The sequence below is a fragment of the Benincasa hispida genome, chromosome 7 (assembly GCF_009727055.1).
Source record: "Benincasa hispida cultivar B227 chromosome 7, ASM972705v1, whole genome shotgun sequence".
NCBI lineage: Eukaryota > Viridiplantae > Streptophyta > Magnoliopsida > Cucurbitales > Cucurbitaceae > Benincasa > Benincasa hispida.
Window position 1 is genome coordinate 14705449 of NC_052355.1, and position 6600 is coordinate 14712048.

Consider the following 6600-nt stretch of genomic DNA (forward strand, 5'->3'; position numbering starts at 1 on the left):
TCTCGACCCTTGATGTACTGCGAAGCATTCGTAATGCATATAGTTGTGGATGAAGGTTAATTCATTGTCCCGACTTCACATATTGGCTAACATACCTAATGTTTTGGACAAAAGGGTTGAGAACATGGTCATTGCACGCGAGATCATGGACTCATTGCAAGATTTATTTGAACATCAATTCTGACTTTACGAGCAAAAGGGATGGATGACAAGTAGTGTCAATTCCCAAGTTAAACTTCAGGAAGAGAAAGTAAGTGTTGCTGACTCTATTGAAGTTCATAGAAGAGAAGTGTTCTCTGACATAGAACTTGGAGCTTATTTAGGTTCTGATACTGATCCCACTACTCTACAAAAGAAGATGATGTCTAAAGACAGTAAATATGATTTATTGGTCTTGAAGACGTGTTTGGTAGAGAATGATGATTCTGTCTAGATCCTTGATTCGGATGCTACTAATCATGCCAGTTTCTCTGACCAAGGATTCAGTTCCTGACAAACGTTGCCACGGGGAGAGATGACTCTTCGAGTTGGTATTGGTGAGATTGTTTCAGCTATTGTTGTAGGTAGACTGAAGTTATTTTTGGACAAGAAACATTTTCTGTTACTAGATAATGTTTTTGTAGTTCCTCATATAAAGAGGAACTTAATCTCGGTTTCTTGTCTCATTGAACAAGATTATACCGTCTCCTTTTTTAGAATAAAGTGTTTATTTTCAAGAATGTGATGGAGATTGGTTTTGGTTCAATAGAGAATGACTTGTATGTACTAAGGTTGTTAGTCATTAAAGCCTTGTTTAATATTGAAATGTTCAGTACGGCAACAACAGCTAAAAGACCAAAGGTTTCACCTAAAGAAAACGCCCATCTTTAGCATATAAGATTAGATCACATCAATCTCAATAGGATTGAGCAGTTGGTGAAAAGTGGACTTCTAAAGAGTTTAGAAGAAAACTCCTTGTCAGTGTGTGAATCATGCCTTGAATGCAAGATGACCAAATGATCTTTTACGGGAAAAGGTTATAGAGCCAAGGAAGCCTTGGAACTTGTACATTCTGACCTATGTGGCCCGATGAGTGTTAGGGCTCAAGGTTGGTATGAATATTTCATCTCTTTCCTAGATGATTATTCAAGGTACGAGTATCTCTACCTAATGCAACGTAAGTCTGAAGCCCTTGAAAATTTCAAAAAGTATACGGCTGAAGTTGAAAACTTGTTAGATGAGAAGATAAAAACACTACGATTGATCGTGGTGGAGAGTATATAGACCTCCAATTCCAGAACTATATGATAAAACATGGAATTACATCCCAACTCTCGGTCCCAGGTACACCTCAGTAGAATGGTGTATCAGAAAGGAGAAATTAAACCTTATTGGACATGGTTCAGTCTATGACGAGTTATGCTCATTTTTCAGACTTTTTTTGGGGTTTTCCAATGGAGACTGCATGCTTCATTCTGAACAACGTTCTCTTGAAAAATGTTTCTGAAATACCATTTGAGCTGTGGAGAGACCGTAAAGGTAGTTTACGCCACTTCAAGATTTATGGGTGTTCGGCCCTCGTTCTTGTGACTAACCCAAAGAAGTTGAAACCGTGTTCGAAAGTTTGCCTCTTTGTAGACTACCCCAGGGAAATGAGGGGTGGATACTTCTTTGATATGAGTGAGAACAAAGTGTTTGTTTCTACAAATGCTATCTTCTTGGAAGAAGACCACATTAAGGATCATAAACCACGGAGTAAGCTTGTATTACGTGAGATTTCTAGTGAGACTGAAACTACTTTGGGTTCAGTAAGAGTTTTTGAACAGACTGACAGATCAACAAGAGTTGTTGAGGTCGGTATATCTAGTCAACCAACTCAAGAGTTAAGACTGCCTCGACATAGTGGGAGGGTTATGAACCCACCAAATCGCTACATGGGTTTGACTGAAGTCTATATACTTCAATCAAGTCTGGGTGCTTGTGGATCAGCCTATAGGGTGTAAGTAGATCTATAAGCGAAAATGAGGTGTAGATGGAAAGGTGCAAACCTTTAAGGCTAGACTTATGGCAAAAGGTTATACCTAGGTCGAGGGAGTGGACTATGAGGAAACTTTCTCACCTGTTGTCATGTTAAAGTCTATCAGGATACTCCTGTCCATAGCCACATTTTATGATTATGAGATATGGAAAATGGATGTCAAGACTGCCTTCTTAATGGTAATCTTGAGAAGACCATCTACATGACTCAACCAGAGGGGTTCATAGTTCCAGATCAAGAACAAAGAGTTTACAAGCTTAATAGGTCCATTTATGGGCTGAAACAAGCGTCTAGATCGTGGAACATTAGATTTGATAGTGCAGTCAAATCGTTTGACTTTGATCAGAACGTTGATGAGCCTTGTGTGTACAAGAAGATCATTAATAGCTCAGTAGCTTTCCTAGTACTATATGTGGATATCCTACTCATTGGAAATGATGTATGGTTTTTTACTGAAATTAAAAAGTGGATAGCTGCCCAGTTCCAGATGAAATATTTGAGTGAGGCGTAGTATGTTCTACGGATCCAGATCATTTGGGATCATAAGAACAAGAGGTTAGCCCTTTCTCAAGCATTGTCCATCGATCAAATGTTGATCAGGTACAGAATGCAGGATTCTAAAAGGGGTTTGTTACCCTACATGGAATCGTTTTGTCTAAGGATCAATGTCTTAAGACACCTTAAGAGGTTGAGAAGATGAGACGGATTCCCTATGCTTCAGCTGTTAAAAGCTTAATATATGAAATGTTGCATACCAGACCCTACATTTGCTATGCAGTAGGGATTGTCAGTCCTTATCAGTCCAATCAAGGATTTGATCACTGGACGTCAAGACGATCCTTAAGTATCTTCGAAGAATGAGGGACTACATGCTCGTGTATGGAGTTAAGGATTTGATCCTTACAGGATACATGGACTCTGACTTTAAGACTGATAAAGATTCTCATAAATCGACATCGGGGTCAATGTTCACTCTGAATGGAGGGGCTATAGTGTGGCAAAGCATCAAGCAAAGATGCATCACAGACTCCACTATGGAAGTCGAATACGTAACCGTTTGTGAAGCAGCTAAGGAGGCTATTTGGCTAAGGAAATTTCTTACAGATTTGTAAGTTGTTCCAAATATGGATTTTTCGATCGCTTTGTATTGTGATAATAGCGGGGCTGTGGAAAATTCGAAGGAACCTTGGAGTCATCGTCGAGGCAAGCATATCGAACGAAAATACCACTTGATCAGGGAGATTGTGCATCGCGGTGATGTGATAGTCACGAAGATCGTGTTAGAGCATAACGTTGCTAATCCATTTTCAAAGGCTCTCACGCCTAAAGTGTTCAAGGGTCACCTGGAGAGTCTAGGTCTGTGGAACATGTGGCATCTTGTCCAGGGCAAGTGGGAGATGATACTAGGGTATACAGTATGTCCTAGTTTATTGTATATTATACTTGTAATTTTTTATTTATTGTACATTAGTCTCCTAATGCATTAGGACATGTGGAAGATTGTTGGGATTGGTGTCTTAATTCTCTCAGAGTCTTGTAGTTTGTAAACTATACACGTTGTTATGAATAAAATAAGAGTTATTTTATTTGGCATTTACTCATATCCAATAAATAAAGCTCCATAGTTATTGTATGTAAACTTAAGCATGTATATGAGATAGACAGGTGGATCATGCCTTAAGTGATAACCTAAAAAGGTCTGTAGTATAAGGAATAAGGAGGGATACCTGATCCTAATGAAACTACAGATACGGCCCGCTTTGTAAAGGTTTGCAAGGGTTGTGAATTACTACAGATGGTAGATCCTGACCATTCATGTCGAAACATTCGAGCGAGAGTGTCCTATATAAAGAGTTTATATAAGACCGAACCACGGGATGAATAGTCTCTTTATATAACATCGTTAATACTTGATACTTACATCTCATCTAAATGACCATAGGTGACATGACCTTAATCCTGAGTGTTTTGAGAACTCTTGCCTTTGAAGGCGGTTCTTTGATTAGTATGGGTGAGACTAGCCAGATTGCCAACTCAACATGCCTACATTTTTTAGGATTTGTCTGATTTGAGAGCTTGGAACTCAGATACACAAGATGGAATTCACTTCTTCCCTGAAGCAAGGGTAAGTAGATAGATTGCTCCCTTAAGGGTTGATTTCGAGACTTGAACATAGTGGCCACAACTTCTTTTTGGAAGAAAGGACTCAGTCATGGTAGGTTTTATGACTTATGTTCATTAGAAGAATCAGTGGTACTTAAGGAGTTAGATATAACTACAGGGGCATAACAGTTTATTGGCCCAACTGTACTTATGAGCGATTTGTGAAGAATTATCGCACTATTAATTGGTTGATATGGACATAAAATATATCTATAGTAAGAAGAGTTCAACTATCAGTCTTTAATGGAGTGTTTGATAATTAACAAATGGTGAATCCTGTGACTAAAGAGTTTAGTCAGTTATTCACGTACCGTTGGAGCTTTAAGCTTTAGGTCTATAAGGTCCCCTTGATAACAATAGATTCAAGTTGAAAATCAGTTTTTGGTGTTGATTTGAAATGTTCAAATTGACAAGAGAAAATTCAATTATATATGATATAATGAGTGTGATGTATGAGATACATCAAGTGGAAGATTAATGTAAATGTGATTTACATTAAGTAGCATAAAATAGAAAAAGAGCTATGATTTATATGTTTCATGAGATGAAATATTAAAACTATAGGTTATAAAAATAATATGGTAAGTTGGTTATCATATATATTTATAATAATATTAATTATTGGATAATTATCTCTTTTTCCCTAATAACAATTTGAGTGGGAGGTTATTGGTGGTTTTATGGTAACCGTGAGATAAAAGAAAATATGTTTTCCTAAATTTAGAAAAGTTGCATAATCTGGAAAGAATTCACGAATCCAACGAATGGCCTCCAAAACCTCGAACTCAGTCGAGTTAAGTGAGGACACCACCATAATGGCTACCTTGGTATTCTCGGTGTGAGAATCCAAAAGTGTGGGCTCTGTGTGGACTTGGTTAGAGGAAGAGACTGGAGGAGTAAAAATCGTTTAGATGATCGAGCAACTGGGATATGAGAAGAGTCTATCGTATAGATGAATGCTCAATCATTTAGAAGAAAGCAATTGATCGTATAACAAATGCACGACGATCGCTTAGTTATGACCAGCTGAGTGAACTATCGTCTAGTGTCACTTCAAGATCGTTTAGTCTCTCTTTTAGCTATCGTTTAGTGAATCCAATTCACTTAACAGCAAACCGTGAGTTCATTTCCAAGAATGGCAACTCCAGCAAATCTTCTAAATTTAGGAAAACATTTTTTCTTTTATCTCACGGTTACCATAAAAACACCAATAACCTCCCACTCAATTGGTTATTAGAGAAAAAGATATAATTATTCAATAATTAATATTATTATAAATATATAAGATAACAAACTTACCATATTATATTTATACCCTATAGTTTTAATATTTCATCTCATGAAACATATAGACCATAGTTCTTTTTCTATTTTATGATATTTAATATAAATCACATTTACATTAATCCTCCACTTGATGTATCTCATACATCACACTGATCACATCATATTTAATTGAATTTCCTCTTGTTAATTTGAACAATTCAAATCAACACCAAGAACTTATTATCAAGTTTAATCCATTGAGCTACCAAGGGCATCTTATGGAACTGTAGCTTGAAGCTCCAACGGTATGTGAATAAATGAATTAACTCTTTAGTCACGGGATCCACCATCCGTTAACTATCGGACACTCCACTAAAGATCAACGATTGCACTCTCCTTACTAAAGATATATTTTGTGTCCATATCAACCAATCAACAGTATGATAACCCTTCACAAATCGTTTATAAGTACAACTAGGCCAATAATCATTATGCCCATGTAGTTACATCTAACTCCTTAGATACCACTAATCTCTCTAATGAACATAAGTCATAGTATTACTATGACTGAGTCCTCTCTTCCAAAGAGAAGCTATGGCCACTAAGACTTGAAATCAGCCCTTAAAGGTGTAGTCTATCTACTTACCCCTGCTTTGGGGAAGGAGTGAATTCCATTTTCTGTAACTGAGTTCCCAACTGCCAAATCAGACAAATCCCTAAAAAGGTAGGCACATTGAGTTAGCAATCTAGCCACTCTCACCCATATTAATCAAAGGACTTCCCTCAAAGTTAAGAGTTCCCAAAACACTTAGGATTAAGGTCATGTCACCTATGGTCATTTAATTGAGATGTAAATCTCAAGTATCAATGGTGTTATATAAAGAGACTAGTCATATCGTGGTCCGGTCTTATACAAACTCTTTATATAGGACACCTCCGCTCGCATGTCTCCACATGAATGATCAGGATCTACCATCTATAGTAGTTCACAACACTTGTAAACCTCTACAAAACGGGTCGTATCCATAGTGTCACCAGGATCAGGTATCCCTCTTTAATCCTTATACTACTGACCTTTTTAGGTTATCACTTAAGGCATGATCCACTTGTATATCTCATATACATGCTTAAGTTTACATACAATAAGCATGGAG